Source organism: Aulostomus chinensis, chromosome 3 (genome assembly GCF_037954235.1).
Source record: "Aulostomus chinensis isolate RoL2024-O1b breed Wild chromosome 3, RoL_Achi_v1.0, whole genome shotgun sequence".
NCBI classification, from domain to species: domain Eukaryota; kingdom Metazoa; phylum Chordata; class Actinopteri; order Syngnathiformes; family Aulostomidae; genus Aulostomus; species Aulostomus chinensis.
In genome coordinates, this window is record NC_141322.1 from 18,087,784 (window position 1) to 18,106,742 (window position 18,959).

The following is an 18,959-nucleotide window of genomic DNA, read 5'->3' on the forward strand; positions in this document are numbered from 1 at the left end:
AGGTGCGCATCGGGCCACACAGTAGAATAACGTGTACCAACGCTGTAGTCATTGATGTCTGCTCAATCCAGAAGTATAAATCAAGCATTAGTTTAGAGTTCAAGTGACATGGTCAGACATCCAGTGTGCTGCTGCCCATTAATGCCTCTTAAGGCCCAAAGTGGCGTCAAGAGATGGAACAGAATGACGTTAGCTTGATGAGATCTATGATATATAACACCATACACAACTGCCCCGACGGCGGGCCAATCTCCTCAACTTTATCATCAGCACACATAAAATTATCTGGTGTGAGTTAGGAGTGAAAATAGAAGTCTTGCTTCATGTTTTCCCTGTGGTGCTGACAGCAAAGCATTCCAAAAGAGTTATGACGCACTCCTTGAACTTCTATTTCTCATCTAAAGACTGCAGAAGAGTTCCTGGTAATAGAGTACATAGAATCCAGTGCTGCACATTCAGGGTCCCTGAGTTTATCAGGGCTCAGAGTCAATGTAAACTTTGTACCTGAGTGCCTGCAAACCCAGAGTGGACACCATTTTGCTTTCACTTCTTCATGTCTATAATAGAAGGAAGTGTGAGAGACATTCCCTTCGCTCTTGTGATACAATAATCAAAGCAAAAATACACAGTAACCAAGCTTTTATGCCCGGACTGACTGAGCCGGTGGAGAGACTGACAGACGCAAAGGTAACAAGAGCTGTTGAAGTTTCATTGCACTACTGAAGTATAAATAATTCACGGCTGTGAACTAGAGCACAAAGACATACACAGATGGATTGTAGTGTTCATTTCATGGTTTCAAAGTAGATTCAGCGACAGTTCAGAACATCAGAACAAAGACGTTAATGAACTGATGTTTTCCTATTTTGTGTAAGTGGGAGTGATTTATCTCCACGTAAACGAGCTGACTCAAGCTCGATTTTAACATCTAATAAACAAAATAAAACACAAAGCGTTATACCTTCAACTTTCATATAACCTACTTTATGTTGTCAGTGTTAATCTGACTCATAGATGCTCGACTTTGCGTTTGCAGAATCGTCGTTTCCTCATCAGAACCTGAAAGTGCTGAGTCTAAAGGCTGAGCTGAGCCTCCCCGCAGCAGGAGTCTAAGTTAAAACAGCCTCAAACATCACTGCTACAAACTACAATGAGGAGCGATTGGCTCAGGACTCTGCCTCATTATGAACAGACGGACGGACTGAATGTAATGAGCCGGTCCTCCATTCACGTGTCATATTCGTCACTAACCTTCCAACTGTGGGTTTCTTCATCTGCAAACATATTGCTGGTCATTAACACGATAGGCTTGTTTTAAATCGATGAGTGTGGGACAGAAGCCAACGGCTGGTTGACTGACTGTGTTTCAATGTGACATTGGGTTTGAATATATTTGAACGACTGACTCTTTCTTCACATACAAAATTATCAACACCATTTCATAAATCATATATATATATATATATATATATATATATATATATATACACACACACACACACACACACATATATATATATATGTACACACACACACACACACACACACACACATATAGTAAGCAATCCAAATAGCTGCTTTTACAACTGCTGCCAACTTATTGAAAATGAGTAACAATCTGAATATGATATTAAAATGTATAAATTGTGATAAATCCTTGTGAGTAATACAAGCAGCGTTAGCACGATTACTATCTGTACAGCATGTCTGTGTGGGAGCGGGGGTGTGGAGCAGGCGCCGGCTCTCAGCTGTACTGTTGGGGTACTGCAGTGCTTTTCGGCTTATTCTCTGTGCACGTGATGATGGATGCACGTTTTTGCAGAGGTTACTTTGACCAAATAGCTGCACCCCCCCCCCCCATCCAAAATGCAGCTCTCCCTCCCTCTCTGATACATATATATAAATCATATGTTACCGTTAACACTCTCACTGTGGTTGTTAGGAGAAATCTTTTAACATATTCAATAATTTGGTGCAGTAGTTTTCCTCCTCATCCTCTGCAGATGCACTTGTTCATCACTGCAGAGGCGCTTCCTGTGTTTCCTCACATTTCTCATGTAGATCATTTGCATCATTTGGAGCGCTTTCATGCTCCTTCCACGATATACTGAGATACTCACATCATCAATTACTTTTTTGTGCATATTCTCACCTCATCTAATTCCTCCCCCATCCCACCAACATCTCCCTTTCTCTCCCTCTGTCTCTCTCTCTCAGCTACCACCCCTCTCTTAGCTGCAGTGTGGAATTTTCCAAGTGCTGCAGTGTCAGGGCTCGTAGTGATGACATTAAGAATATGACGGGAAAGGAAGAAGTAGGCAGGAGGAAGGGTAAATGCTCACACACACACACACACACACACACACACACACACACACACACACACACACACACACACACACACACACACACACACACACACACACACACACACAAAACATATATTCACTGGAAATGTACCAAATAGGGGAAGATAATACGGAGAGCCCCCAAAACACACATGCAAGTAAGAGGATGAGCACATTGTTTTCAAATTGAAAACATGAAAACAGTATCAGATCATTTTCTAATATCCAGATACATTAATACAATATAAATCAAAGAATGAAAATAAGACGAAGATGAGAGATGAAGAAGAAAATGCCTTTGACAATCAACAATAAATGTATTTATAAGCATTAGCAGACTTGTGCTCCCCAAACTTATATGGTATCATTTGCATGTAAACTGTAAATACGTCACAAGCCTAAAATATGAATATAGTTTGATAACACAACTGAGAAAGCATTCATTTAAATCACAAAACATCTTTTTCCATATATTGTGCAAGGAAAACAATATGTTTTTTTAATGTTATTTAAGCAAAAACAGTAGATATTTGCACATCATTTTTATTATTATTACTACTACTACTACTACAATGACGACGACTACAACTACTACTACTACTATTATTATTATTACTATTATTATTATTATTAAATTAAGGTCAAAACTTAGAATATACAGTATATGAAGATGTACATTAATTTGCTATGGGATGGGGCTTTTTCTTGAAGGAGGAATGGCTACCACTAGTCGGTCGGACAATGTCCTTACTGAACAAACAGGCGGGGTACAGTCAGATCCTGCAGCATCAGAGGTGTGAAAGTGGAGGAGGTGACTGAAAATGTGTTAATAACATTCTGTAATTGTGACGGCTGCATGGCAATGTGTGCGTATGTGTGTGTGTGTGTGTGTGTGTGTGTGTGTGTGTGTGTGTGTGTGTGTGTGGTAGCTGTTGCTGTTGAGGTCATTCAGGCGGCTAGGTGACTTGGGCAGGTTTTTGCTGCAGTCTGCTGGGACGGTGTGAGAATGATGATGTGAATGGTTGTGAGAGAGGAGGTGTGTGTGCTCTACTTAGGGGTGGGGATCTTTGACTGCGTCACCGGTGATGTGCAGGACGTGACAGCATTTAACCTGCTGCTTGAAAGGAAGGACACAAGAAGGGGGAGAAAGGAAGGAGGGAAGAGGCAGAGACCAAGCTGCATGCACACACACAAGCACGTTAAAGACAGTTTGCTTGTCCGAAGCCAGTCAGTAGCAAAACTTTGATGAAGTGACAAACAATGCATGACATGCAAAAGAGTTGCATAATGCTCCACAGCTTCCTGTTGAATGGGTCCATGGATTAAAGCAATCAACAGTGCTTGCTTTAGAGGGTTCTAGTTGCTGGCAAAGCTTGAGAGCACTTACATTTCGCTAACATCTGCTGGTATAAATAGATGTGTTGAAACTGGAATATGCATACGTGTATGAAAAGACAACAAATCAGGCAAAGCAGCCTCTAACATGAACATGGAGATAACAGCAGTCACTATTAAATGTGAGGGGCCCCTCCGAGGGTTTTTTGTAAAGTCAAGACTCAGCCATGGACATGAGAGATAACCTTATCTGACGAATGCTTGCAGCCTATTAGTTGTCATTTCAAAGGTTTCTGAAGATCAAACCCAAACAGTGGATGCTGACGAGGAACTGTCGTCACGCCATACCTCCACTCCTGAAAACGCAATCATATAGCAGAGACATTCACACCCGTTTATAAGGTTATACCATTTATGATTTAACCAACTCAAAGTATAATTTTTTTTTACATAATATATAAATAAATAAATAATTTGTTGCAAACATCATTTAACAACTCAGCATACTCTTTGAATTCAAATAAATTCAGTTGTTTTTCTCGTAAATGCCTCCTCACATCCCTTGATATTATTTAGGAGTGCATGTTCTCCCTTGTAGAAAAAAGTAAGCCACATCATGATTTATTTCAGAGAAGGGCTGCATAAATGCCATATACATACAGATTTGTACTTGACCTTATATTTCCAAAATTCAATTTTAGAATATGACTGACTTACTAACCATGCAATCCAACCTGTGAATATGTCAGGGGGGCGGGGTAGTGGTTTGGTGTGTGTGCCAAGTGTGAGTTGAGTGGAACAATGGAGGGAGGTGGTATGAGATATATTTAGGGCATATATGTGTGTGTGTGTGTGTGTGTGTGTGTGTGAGGGACAGAGAGAGTTACAGAGAGAGAGAGCATATGTCAGTATTGGAGAAAAATGCTTTGATTAAATTAGACCACAACAGAGGCACACACATTTTTGCAATGCTTTTACATGATGTCTGCAGTCCAATTAGCTTCATATCTCTATGCTGTAACAGAGGCATTTCTGTAAAGGGTTGTGGGAATTTGCATGGCGTTGAGAGTCTGGTGGTGTTTTAATGCAGCATTTCTGGAATGCATTGTGTTGGGAGACTTTGCTGCACATTTCTGTAACTTGTTGTGTGAGTTTGCTGTGCATTTTTCTAAATGCTGTCTCCATGTTGTGAACTTGATGAAGGTGTTTTCTTTGCTATCTTGTGTTTGGTCTATTTGCATGTGTTTTCTTTGGTTGCAGTGTGTTGAGCTCTCAGGACCACTGAGAGAAACCTCAGCCTCACATCACTAAATCCCCCTATCATTTGTTGCACTCTTCTGTCACTTTCTGGTGCCAAAGGAAACTAGACCCAGCGAGGCTTAGAGACAGGTTTAATGGGAATCCCGAGGGGCCCGGGACCTGGGCCAGAGTGAGAGTGGGCCTCTGCTACAGGTGCCAGACTTCTGTCCTTGTATGAACAGACACTATCAACCCAAACTCAACCTTCAAAAGAAGAGGAGGGAGGTTTTTAAAAGTTTGCAATCAACTCCTAACACAGCTATCAAGTAAATACTGCATCCCTAAGTCAGATACTTTCTGGTAAGCCTCTTCTACAACAATGGAGTATTCTCTCCTCTTACCTCCTCTATAGGAATGCGTTTGAACCTCTAGCCTATGTACTGTGGTTTCAGCCTGTCTGACTCAATTTGTCGCTCGAAATAATCCTGAGGTTGCATAACCTAGAGCCCCCTGCCCACCATCACGGCAAGCAGCAGTAAATCCCAGAGATCAAGAAAGGGATCAGACAAAAGGAGGACAGAGAGAACAATGCAGAGACAGGATAAAATAGAAGGGGTCATGGTGTAAAGCTACTGGACTGGCCCTCTTCTCTGAGAATGCCGACTGGGTGAGAACCCGGTGGCAGCAGACGGGGGGCACTGCCAGAGAAGAGAACGGCTTACTCTGTGCAAACAAATGTCAACACAAATTCCCAAAGTACGTCATCTCCATTTGGTTTGTGCTGCCAGGAACACAGCAGTAGCAGGTCAACTAGCAGGTAAGTCAAGTGAAAGTAATAAGTTTCAGATAATGGGAAGAGAAGTCAGAAGGTTTTCCAACATAATCCGTATTTCCTACCTATTCTCAATTAAAAAGAAGTTCTGTCACAAAAACCAAGCTGGGAACTGGGACAGGCCTCGCAAGGTGTGATGGGAACCATCTGAGAAAATTCATAGATGGAACAAATGAAAAGGGGCAACCCAGAAAATATTCTTAGGTCATCGGAGAGAGATGGAGGAAGCAACCTCATGAGACGTTGCTAAAAAAAGCTGTGCTTTTTGGTAGGAGAGGAAGAGAACATTACAGCCTGAGCAGGAGATAAGAGGGCACCTTCGCTCCTAATGAGAACAGCTTAAAAATAGAGAGAAACTAGTTGAGATGGGACCGTTACGACTATCTGCCTACGGATATCCAAATATCTCATGTCAGAGGAACGTCTGTGAATGAACTGTCGAAGACTCTCGGCTTTTTGAAACTTTGAGCAAAGATTCAGCTTTATTTTTCCCATGGGGCACTTGTGGCATTACAAGTTATAGATCTGAAGCGTATGAAACAGCAAATGAGACACCTGACAGCAGAATATCTTCCGAGTACAGTTCGTCTCACTGCATTTCATGTCTTAGTCATACTTGCAAATGAACACAAAACTTGGCAGGACTGTCTAGGTTCTACATTTCATGACTGAACCACAACCCTTGTTCCTCAACATCATGCGCTGGGTGGTGGTTGCTTTTGTTAAAACACAATTAAGTCCACAGCAGAACAATGGATCAAACAGATAGCAGACTTGGCAGCAGGAGATGGGTCTTGTCTGCTCTTCATGACACTGCAACTTCAACCCAAACCACAAAATTTTCTCAGTCAAATGTCTTCGTACCAAAATGTAACTAGAGCTTGACTGTACTAGTTACGACTGTAGCACTATTTGCCAATAAAGAATTGAACTTGCTACTGAATGAAAATGAAATTATTTTCTAAACTTAAAAAAAAACAAACAAACCATGAGCTACCACCCACAGCATCGTTCTGCTGAACCAAGGATATGAAATAAAACATTGAGCAGGCTCCCAAGACACCTCCTTGAGCTAAGTTTTAGGTAAAAAAAAAAGGGTAAATTTGTGTCTGTTTTATGAATCAATGGATCATATTTAATGACTATGTCAGGAGCTGCAGTGAGACCATGTTGAGGAAAAATAGGTCAGAAATAGTTGGATGAGTGAACTGTAAAGTCCACTTTTGGTCCTTCTAATCCTATGACCTTTTACTTCTGGATCCCTTCTTCCTTCATTCCCTTCACGCCACACCTTCCTCCCTAAGTGCATTCTCAGACTCACTGACAACTCCCACTCATGTAGGACAGACATGGAAAGTGAGCTGGCAGATAACTGTCTCCAGACCTTACCCTGTCTTTAGTCACAGCTAGACACCAAAACAACTAATGTGCGCAGTGTGTGTTCGATTAATCTGAATAAATGCTAAAAAAAACCCCAACAAAAAAACAAGAGAAGTTTGGTCTGAAAACATGTAAGTGTGTGTGTGTGAGGTTTTGATGCAACTGAAAGCAGTGTGCACGTGCATGAGCAGCTCTTCCTTAGCCATTTATCATCGCTGGTGTGTCAGCACAGCTTACTTGACCTGGAACCCCTCCTAGCATCACCACAAGCAAAAGCAAAGGATCAGCAACTGCTGCCATACCCTGCACAGCAACATTTGGGGTTATATAAGACGCCTGCACGTTTCAGCTGCTCAACTCCAAGCAAACTCCCAGAGCGTCTCTTGGCCTGAGTAGCAAGAATGTAGACAGAGGCCTTGCAATGGTGGAGTAGCATTGATTCTCTCTACAGTGGAAGGTGAGAGATTTCTCCGAGTGTGATAATTGCCTTTAAGATATCTTTAGGTTTGATTGTGACATGTTTGAAAATAATCATTAGGCAGGAATAATCATTAGGCTAGACGTAAAAGATGGCGAAAACATCACATACCCGTGACAATCCTCACTGCCCCTTTACTGTGCTTAATAAGCTCTTTACTTGATGAATGCTGATGGAAACAGACATTTTTCACAATTCACTTTCAGTTTCAAATATTGATAAAACCATATAAATACATAATGAGATATTACGAGATAAATTTGGCAAAAATGTGTGAAATAAAACACAGCAAAAGAAAATATTTTTACTCGCGGCGAAGAAAAATGTTTCCATAAAGAAACAAGCGTTGTTTGTATTTAGATCACATTAACCACTTAAGTCCCTTTAAATATACTTTAAAGATGATTAGAGCATTTAATAAATTCATATTCTCTTTGTTGACGTTCAGTCTTAAAATACTGGCAATTCGGACATTTATATTTAACTGCAACCACAAACTTAGAGACAGAGGAAAGTGTTTAATGCAGTGATCCTCACAGCAAGTGGTGGCTACCAGCTAGCTAGCGTATATTTTTAGCACAACAGCATAGCAACCATGACCCAGGGTGAACATGCAAAATGATCAAGAATAACCGTTTTCCATCGTGCGATGTTGTCACACCAGGGACTTTTGTGTGTCAAAAACAACAAAGGACCACAGCACATTTAGCAGACTGTGCCAAGATCACATGATGCAACAAAGAGGTTGTCATTATTTTTTTAATTACATCCTGGCATGAATGCTTTTTTCTGGTTTAAGAGAACCTTGACAAACAGGTAATCAGTGTGTTTGTAATGTTGGTTGGCAGCCACCACGCCAGAAATGTCCAAAAAAAAAATGTTGTCTATCAAGTTGATTGGAGGTGGAACCAATAATAGCGACTGCTGATGAGATTTGGAAATGAATGCTAAACGTAATGTTTTGCTAGTGGCTGTTAGGTCTTTAGTCTTAAGTCAAGTGTGGCAGGTGTATAAGACTGTTAATTTATCATACAGCAACCTCAAGTTGGGTCCAAAATGGTCAAACTTGTTGCAAAATTAGTATTTTGTTGCATATGCTGTTGAATTAGCATCTCTCTATGCTGGAAAGGATGAGCTTGTATAAATGAGAGAGTGATGGTTTTGCATGGCTGCACATTTGTCGTATCAATCAAATTTAAAATGGAATGTATCTCAACATCTGTTGATGAGGGAATGATGAATAGCTCAAATTATATGTACATCAAACCTACAATCACTGGTACACACACACATAGAGAACACACTGACGGCTAGGAGGAATGCTGCTGCTGCTGCTGCTGCTACACACTCAACAATGGAAGTAAGAGTAGTTCTGTACTTACAGGTACACATACAAAGAATTTTCCCTCAAACTTACTCTTGTACCTTAGGATGTAAATATTTTCACTTCATCAGGCAAAAAGTGCATCTTTTGAGAAACAGAAATGGTACAAATTGAACAGAACGATGCACCCCAGCAAAAAGCTTGGTTCCTCTAGTTTTGATTGTGTGGTATTTCATGGTTGTGTGTGTGTGTGTGTGTGTGTGTGTGTGTGTGTGTGTGTGTGTGTGTGAGACTTTGAGCCCCACCACTTATGTAACATTAAATTTCCTCCTAAACATTTCCACACTATCTCCTTCTCTGGCCTGAGCTCTTTTGTCACAATATTTATCAAGAGTAAAAATATAACTGTTGTTTAGTTGTTTTTTTTTAACTCAAACTTGAACGAAAGCCCTGTTGCCAACTAGTGTTTCAGCGGTGGAATTGCAATGGGACCCCTCCAGAACACAGCGGAAGTGTAAACGCTACGGTGCAGGTCATGAGATGATGCTACAGCTCAGGTTCTGTGGAGGCTACAGTGAATAAAGCTGAGTGAACACCCTGATCAAAGAGGAGCTCTCCCACCCCCTCCATCCCTCAGCTTCTACCTTCAGGGGATGCAACAAAGTCCCTCTTCATTAGGATCCCTTCCTTTTTAACTTTGTGTACGTTGTGTTTTTTAAGTGTGTTTTCAATGTGCGCCGTCAAAGGAAAATGTTCTGTAGCTTGCGATGAAAAATAGAGCTTTGCATCTGCATGTGTTTTCATCGAAACTCTTTCCCCAGATGCAGGAACCCAATAAGGTGACACTGGGCTGTGAGATGACTCAGTGATCAATACAACACTATAGTACGCTGTGTGTGTGTGTGTGTGTGTGTGTGTCACTGAGGGCAAAAACAGAAGGAGTTCACAGTCATAGTTACAATGACCCCATTTTAAAGCACCCTTGAGAAACGGAGAGAATAGCGTTAGAGGATCTCTTCTTATGCTGACCTCATCTGTCCCAACACGTGCGATGGATGAAAGGACCTTGAGGGGGGTGACAATTATCCTCATAATCAGAGCAGCACTGCTGTTCAAAGAGGATCGCGCTGTCGTCCACAGCCAAAGCACTCACTGAATCAAACAGATCCTGAATTTCATTACCCGCATTTGTTGGTTTGCTTGTTTGCCCATCTGTCAGTGGGCTGATCTCCAAAACACTGTGAAGCGCACGAGCACGTGTCAGTGAAGGGCACATTAAATTATGATGCTGATTACGTTTTTATATGGGCCTAGGCAGAGATACTCTTACAGGGAGCACATCTAGTCGCTAAGAACCTTCAGATTTCAATGAGGCATAAACTCTATCAATGTTTGCGGAACTAAAATGTTCGTATTTACGTTATGCAGCAGTCTCAACAGAATATTGAAGGACATTTACAGCAATTTCTTTCCTCCACTGAGCTCAGAACACATTCTGACACTGACCTCCTGTTGGTCACCTCGTCGGGATGAGGCTAGATGACAGCAACTGCAATTACAAGCATAGAAGGTGTCATTGTAGAACCAAACCCTTTTTGGTGTACTTCATGTTAAAACATCTGAGCACATTTCAGTTCCTCTTGGTCCCAGGTGTTGTGAAAGCCAGGTGTTCTAACTTGAATCATGCTACAATCCTGTGGTACTCAGCCAGTTTTACTCAGCAAAACTACCTAATGTGGCTGTGACTGAACTGATTCTTCTTTTTCTTCCGCAGAGAGGTGAAGATCTTTTTGGCAAACCTGACCAAACACCATGAACAGTCAACATGCAACTTCCCTGTTTGACCAGTGTAAGTAGAGGGTGGGGCAGGTGAATACGTGACATTATGTCTACAAAAACACGTAGAGGAAGGAACAGTGATTGGTAGGCTTGTAACAATGTGGTTGTTTCACCTGGTGTTTATAAAAGCTCCTATCTGCTGAGCTGACACTCCAAAAACGCTCAATACAGCCTGGCGAAGGGGATGCCAAACACCTTCCCAGCTTCCTGCTGATGACGCTCCCATCGAGGAAGCCTGGAGCAGCTTCCCTATCATCACAGGACTTACAGGAGCCATCAATCCAATTGCTGCAGCACTGTGAGGGACGAGTTCTTTCTGCTGGTCAGTGCTGAGTCAGATAATTCTCTCACATAGACGTACACATTGCTAACACCCTTTTTGGACACAACTCTGAGAGAGACGGGGGAATACACAAAGTTACAAAAGGCCTACAACTGAAGGCGTCCTCGGTGTGTCACTGGATCCCATTACACTGCTGTCCATCGACAACTGGATGGAGACAGACATGACAAGTGACGTGCCAACCTTTTAATTTTTGTTTCTACCAAAGTTTGACTGTGTACATTTACAAATATGGAACAGATCATTTTGTTGATTCACAGAAAATCATTCTCTATCAATATAAAAGCTCCAAGTTCTGTCTTTAATCAGCTTTTTAAGTAAATAAAAAACAAGTTCAGCTGCAACACATGCTGTTCCAATCTACTGTAGGTACAATGTACATTTGAACTGTGAAGAGTGCTTTGCAGTCTGTGATGAACAGACAGCCACAAAAGACAGGAAGCTGGGGGATGTAAAAGACCACAAACGAGAAGTCTCTGGCCCGTCTCATCTGAAATGCTGCATGCGTGATAAAGATTCCAGTCCTCTATGGTGGCACGTAAGTTTAAGAGATGTTGCGGCATTACCATTTAAGGCAGAGCTAAGAGGAGGCGGCCATTTTATGTATTATGCTAGATTTGGTTGGTGGATTTTAGTGAACTAGAACTGATTAAACTTGAATCAATATAAATGACATGCTTTCTGGAGTTTCATCAACATTGTGAATAAATAAATACATGAATAGATAAAGGCCTTCCCTGTTAGTTTCTGTTGTCGATGATGGTGATTTTGACACAGGAGCCTAGTGCTCTCTGGGACAGCCTTACCAGGCCTTCCATGCCCTCAGGGAATCACACTGACCTTCCAGTGTTTTGCACCCAGCCTGCAGAGAACACAGAGACCACAGTCTCCCCTTGATGACAGCAACCATATCCGTCTCTGGCTGCCCTAGTGTGTCTTGTCTCTCACTTTCTCTGACTTCAGCTCATGTGTTCCTCTGGGGGTGCTACTCATCCTGTTTCCCACCCAAATTCAATGTGAGTTCCGAGAGCCAGTACAATGGAGGCTACGTGAGGGCGATCTAACCACAGAAAAGAGGAAGTGCACTTAGGGAGTGGGCAGGGTAAAAGCAGGAAGGGGAACTATTCTGTGTTTCTGCACGGTTCAACAAAGTTCTTATCATATGCTCTGTCTAATGCTGACACACAAACTCGACACAACTGCTGAGTCTAAGACATCTGAGTCCTCTGGTGTCTCAGTCACACCAATGGACAAACAAAGAAAACGCAGCACAGCAAAACTTTGACATAACAAAAGGAAATTCACAGCATTGATAAAGAATTCCATTTAGGTTCTGGGGTTCTAATATTTTATGTGCTGGTTCACTGGACCGTCATTAATGCATTTAGTTACAATTATGCTCAAAGTGATACAAGATGACAGCTGTGGTCTCATTCACTTGTTAATCAGAGCATCAAGCTAACTAGCTCATTGACAACCGTTCATTGTGCAAAGCTAACTAGCAGGCTGGGCGTCTTAGTGGGTCTCAGAATGGGATCTATCTTCTTGTCTGGTTCTGGGGAGGGCAAATGGACCTCTCTCCAAAAAGTTGACGTGCTCCTTTAATTAAAAAAAATAAAGTGGCAAAATGAGGTGATTTTTAGTTGAGTGTCATTTGCTGCTTTTGTCCCCGATTGCACGATAAACTGGTCTTTAGTAGGGATACACAGGAGCGGTAGTCATCGATATCAGCAGATTTTGGTCGTGTTTGAAACAAATATTTGTATCAGTCCAAAGAGCAGGTAATGGCCCTGTTTTGCTCATCATCTCTTCTTGTTTTCTGAAGAGATGATGAGCAAATTTCAGTAAATATATGATGTATGGGCGTCTCCATGTTTTGAAAAGAATGCAAAAAAGTTGCAATGCTTCTATGTATTTTTCACTAAGTACAAATTTAAATATCATGTAAACTTGTTCTTACACAGATGATAGCAACATTGGTAAATACTGAAAACCGCAAAATACCAGCACATCACCAAAAAATTCACTAGTTCCTCGTTTTTTATTTTGGTCCTGTGATTGAAAACGGCTTACATCACATTCACTTTTGCACCACAAAATTTACTCAAAAAGAATTCGGCACATTTGGGATCAGTTATCAATAAGTGGGTTTTAATTCTCAATGCAACAATCAATGATGAGTGACCTTACGAGAGACTTCATGCGCGTGACATCTCAAATCCTAAACAATGCTTGTTTCCATGTTCTGCTGCTCTTTCAACGACATCACGGGTTCAAGCCAGACTTTTGGAACAACCGCCTCATTTTGTGGTCTGTTTCATAACAACACGACAGTTACATGTTTGGAATCACTGTCTCCTCAAAACATGTTTTATACATACTTTTCCATTCAAGTACTTTCCCATGCTTTCTGCAGAAAAATTACATTGCAGTAAATGATTTACATTCAACAGTTTAAATCGACTTAAAATTTCTTATAATGTACAACCTCAGCCTTTTTTCTAGACTCCATGTTCAGCACATAGATACAAACATGTCTTAAACCACAACTCGTCCAGCTACACACCCCTTTCCTGTCTGCATGAAAAACATACAGACACACAAACACAAAAACGCCTCACGTGTCATGTTCAGAGTGCACTGGGTTCGCACTCTCTTGGGAAAGGTGTATATAAATAAACTGAAGAGTGGTCGTGGCCAAAGACACGGATAGGGGAGGTAAAGAAATGTCAAAAGAGAAGCAAAGTTGAAAAGATAAATAACAGTTAATGTGTGCAAAGGTCAACGCTCTCAGATAAAAGGGGTCCAGGGAGGGGATTGTTTCTAAATCTATTAAAACCTTTTGCAAAAAATAGAAATGTTTCTTTGATGAGTTTGCAAGATGTAAAGCGAAGTTTAGAGGTTTTCGCCACAAGCAAGTTGTCATTATCGAATATTTGCTGCCCCATAAATATACATTGGCTTATTAGAGGTAACGTGGCTCACTCATTTGGTTATCACATCAACAGAGTGAGATAAACTCTTGGGATACGAGACATGAGACTGAGTGTCAGACAGGTATGGGGCGTAGTAGGAGCTGGCAAGAGGAATGCCAACTGTGTAGGATGAGGGACTAAGGGTGCGGCTTCTAAATAACAAGAATAATGTATCAGGTTCCCACACATTTTCAAATACAGCAAACCACAGGAATTGTCAATATGGTGCAGTCAAGAAAATGACAAATGACAGTGTTGTTGCCCCGCAAGGATTGACAGAACTCTTCTAGCAAGCTATTTCACTTATTTACTGTATTAACTTGGCTTTCCTTTGACCTTATTATGACCACATAACAAGTCTGAGCAAGACTTTCAATCACCCAGGCTTGAAAAGACTTCAAGCAACACTTCAGACAAAAACTGTGTTTTGCCTTTCAAGTATTCACAAAAAGATGTCTTGAGCGCGCAGCAACATTTTTCCTTATGGATCACTTCTTTTTGGCTTCAGAATGCATAAAGAAACAGCCACATAGGTTTAGCTTGAAGCTAATGATGACTGATGGCTAACGCCAGCAAAACTGTCCAAAAAAAACACAAGTTCACAAATTCTCAGGCGCACCGCCAATTTTAATCCACGTCTTTGTGATCAAGCCGTATACTCGGTACACACAGAGTATCTGTTTAGAGCTAAAACAAACAAACCACAACATTTCCTGTCTGCTGTTACTTTGAAAAGCACGGAGGAGTACGAGCAAGTTGGTTCAACTGGATGTGCCAGCTGGTGACACTCTGAGCTACCGTGAATAAACGCGCAACTATACGTATGTAGTGTTGTGTGTACGTTTTTAGAGCTCAAATCGATGTGTTTGTACATTACTGATCAAACGACTGGATCAAGAAGATGTGAATTGTTGCTTTGGACAAAAGCGTCTGCTAAATGAAATTGTAGAATTGTAGAATTGTGAATTATACTGAACAATTGGCTTGAGAGTAACAGGCGATGAGGAGGAGAGGTGATGCAGGAGGGAAAATCATCTTTGTGAGCTCAAGACATCAACTTGAGTATTTGGGACAAAAAACATGTTTTGGGCGTAAGGTATTGCTGTAAGCAGTACACAATAACTGAGGGCTGAAAGATCCTTATGTCATATAAGAACAAATTTATGCATAAGGACATTCCATGAATAAAGCCCAATACGCCATATATCCCATATGTAACTGTAGGACACAGGGGTTCTTCCCCCAAACTAGGTCAACCAAAATGGAACTTGTGAGATGCTAGATGAATCCCTAGTTTGCAATACTGAAGTTATAGTACAGCAGCAATTGGCATAATTGCCTCTCCATGGTTCAAAATAACTTCTCTTTCCCGCATCTTAGTGCTCATGTCACTTGACCTCATTGCTTGAACCATTAAATGTGATAAAATCAATTATTATATAATCAAATTGAAAAGAAAAATCAAATAAAGCAGGACGGAAACTAAATAAACTGATAAACTTTTGTGTTGCACAGTGAAATAAATGAACTAATGGTTGACGATAATATAAATATGACATGAATTAAAATATTAAACATTAAGTGACTCTTTTATGTTGATCTTATGTAGAATTTCTCTGGAAATATAGCATGGAACATAATCCATGTAGACCATAGGCCTGAGTGCGCTTCAAGTTTATAATCCCCAATCGGGCAGCTGCTCAATGATTCGCTGGTCAAGATCGCCCCCTGGTGATGGTTCTATGAACTGGTATCATTTTCCCTGTGAGCAGGACTGCTTATTCCATACTACATAAAGTAAATGTCTTTAATTAAAATGTCAAATCAACAGATAGAAGCCTAAACAGTGTCAAACACTCGACAGTGTGTACACTGTGTACTGTGGATATGGCAGTTTGTGTCAGCCTTGTTGTGGACCACAAACATTTGCATGCAGACATACAAGCTTGTAAAGTGTCATGCACAACACATCCTTATGCTATTATAAAACTAAACTCTCATCATTTAGTCCAACTTTACAAACACTGTTACTGTGCTTCTATCATGGAGTGGTAGTTCAGCTGTAATAAATAACAAGGTTCGTTTTAATCGTAGCGATACTAAAAAGTTACCCACATGCTGCCGAAACCCGGGATCGAACCAGGGACCTTTAGATCTTCAGTCTAACGCTCTCCCAACTGAGCTATTTCGGCGTATAGAGTTTGCAGGATATCCACATCGTTTTTATAGAGATGTGCCCAATGGTTCTCCATCCTGGACAACAGTCGGTTAGCAGCAGCGGGGACTGAAAGCTAATTTACAGATCTTCTAGAATATAAGGCTCTCTCTTTCACACAAATCCGCAGGCTTTTAAAGAAGCCTTACACAACAAAGATTAATTATGTAACTGCTAGAAAGCAAACGGCGGTGTTTAACAGCGGACAAAGTGGAGCCCCAAAATTTCACGAGGTACACTGGTTCCCATGTTTGAACACAGGGTGGCGCCATCAGTAACCAAAACACCCTTCTGACACGCCACTCGTCAAACCTCTTCATTTGAGAGGATTTACATGCATATATTACAGGAAATTTTAATTTAACATGAAACTATTCTGTATTGTCGCTGAACGTTTTGAAGTACTTTACAAAAAAAAAACGAATTAAAGTTTATCAATGTCTTGGCATCTATGAATCATCATGGAAGCACGACTGCTGTGTGTTTGACAGTCTTATGGAAAACACTAGCACTTTGCCAGGCTTGTTAAAAAGTAGCACTTCCTTCTTTCTTCATTCTAAATGGATGTCAAAGCTTGTGTCCGAACCCATACATTTCACCCAAAACGTGTATTTTGACTTCAAAGTACTCACAAATTTTCTTGAGTTCAGACAGACGTTTTGTCCCTCCCGTATTGCTCTTTTGCGACCACCATAAGAGCCAACCACGAATATCAAACTTGAGGCTTGTAGCTACCGACAGCTAACAACAGCAAAACTGCTCGAAGATGCTAGCTGCACCTGGCGCTGCAACGAGTGACCGCTGAACCCGGAAGGGTCGAACTGCACTTGGTGATGTGCTTAAGAGTTTGTATACAGATGTATATAGTCAATTCGCTCGTATTTTGCCGTTGTGTCTGATTTTAGCCGTAAGCTGTCACAGACCTCGAGCTGAACATGATCTCAAGACATGTTTGTGAGTAGTTAAAGTAAAGCCTGTGTATCTATCACTGTCTGACATTATCGACCGTTCAGATAGCAGTCCTTTAACATTTTTTTCGTTTTCATTTGAAGAGTCAGTACCTCAGCTTATCGTTTCAAAATGCGAACGTGCCCCTGCACTTTCATTCTGCCGAAACCCGGGATCGAACCAGGGACCTTTAGATCTTCAGTCTAACGCTCTCCCAACTGAGCTATTTCGGCGCATGCGTGTAGGGAGAAGTGAGTGCTAATGACTTAAACCATACACAAGCCAATGGTTAGTTTTGAACAGCTTCACCAAAACGTTCATCACAGATATTTTGTCATCTCATTCATCATTTGGAAACATGATGTAAAGCTTGAGGCATTTGGGATCAACCAATGATGATAGTAGCACCATGTGACTGGTCTCACTGATGTTTAGAGACATATTTCATCGTGCTCAGTGAGAGAACATCCTCGGAGAATGTTGAACTAACTCAGATCAGCTGCTCTTGAATCCCACAGGTTCCCTGACATCCAATTTCAGGGTTTATAGCAGTAACTGGAATACCCCACCGGACCAGATGATATAATATGTTCTGTCAAAGCTCATCTCTTGTTTTTGTTTTGTTTTGTTTTTTCTCTCTCTTCCATTATGGAGCTCAGACAATGGTCGAAACTGGGCCAAGTGTTTGCTCAGAAAGCATGAAATATTGGTGTTTGTTTTTCTCGTTTTTTTTTCTTCCCGTCATGTGGTTCTGTTGTGCTTCCCCTTTATTAGTCATGCTGTACAGTGTTCTAATGCCAGCTAGCATGCCTGCACCACCACCCCTAATCTCCCCTCCATACCTCCCACTCTCTCTCTCTCCCTCTCTCTCTCTCTCTCTCTCCTTGGTTTTGTTCCTCTGTCATTTTCCAAGGTGACTTTCCTTTTCTCCACGTACTGCAGCCGTTCCTCCTCTCACTTTGTTTTGGAAGGCCCGAGAATGTTAAAGGGATGGGAAATGCAGATCAGCGCAGGAACCAAAAGAAGGACATGTGGGTGTGAAAGAGAAGGGGATTGATGAGATTATCAAGCAGGATGAAAGAACTGTGTTGATTTGCTGAACAAATCAGTTCGGTGACAAACACACACACACACACACACACACACACACACACACACACACACACACACACACAGATTTATTTCATCATGCCTCTGAAGTCCAAACCACAACAACAGATCAGAAGATGTTAACAACTTTAAAAAAGGCAGTATCACCCCCAAAACAAGGCACTGTCAAGACAAACTGTCCACTGTCCTAGAAATTCAGAACTGTCCCACATTGGACGGTTAAATCCTGTTCAGGGATCTTGGTTCCTAGATGACAAAGCTTTTGAAACGACGTGACAGACAGGATCCTGGGTATTCACACAAGTCCATTCAAAGTCAGAGATCAATCAGGGAGTTTTGTCACACCCCTCAGTCAATGAGTGCCGCACTACAACAATAAATATATTTCATTATAATTGAATAGTTTGGAGTCAGACGTGTCCTTTCCTTCCTGTTAGTCTGTCTTTTTAACCAGCATCTATCCTTGTCAATAGCAGACACCTTTATAAATTAATATTTTGTGATTTTATTATTTGCAATTCCTTATTTTGTTTTGTATTGGCATCATATTTGCGAGCTGTGACCTCGTTTGGGACTCACAATTTGTTGTTACG

General features: G+C 41.2%; 1 long non-coding RNA gene and 2 other non-coding genes across 3 annotated transcripts; 1 reads left to right on the forward strand and 2 right to left on the reverse strand.

Annotated features, from left to right (window-relative positions):
• The first annotated feature begins 562 nt into the window (after nucleotides 1–562).
• On the forward strand, nucleotides 563–11,797 carry LOC147268011 (uncharacterized). Its single transcript, XR_015112300.1, has 4 exons — nucleotides 563–687; nucleotides 2,218–2,330; nucleotides 10,711–10,785; nucleotides 10,905–11,797. It is a non-coding gene; the product is annotated as an uncharacterized LOC147268011 (long non-coding RNA).
• A 4,415-nt stretch (nucleotides 11,798–16,212) lies between these two features.
• Nucleotides 16,213–16,285, reverse strand: trnaf-gaa (transfer RNA phenylalanine (anticodon GAA)). The gene has a single exon. It is a non-coding gene; the product is annotated as a tRNA-Phe (tRNA).
• A 1,131-nt stretch (nucleotides 16,286–17,416) lies between these two features.
• Nucleotides 17,417–17,489, reverse strand: trnaf-gaa (transfer RNA phenylalanine (anticodon GAA)). The gene has a single exon. It is a non-coding gene; the product is annotated as a tRNA-Phe (tRNA).
• Between the last annotated feature and the right edge of the window lie 1,470 nt (nucleotides 17,490–18,959).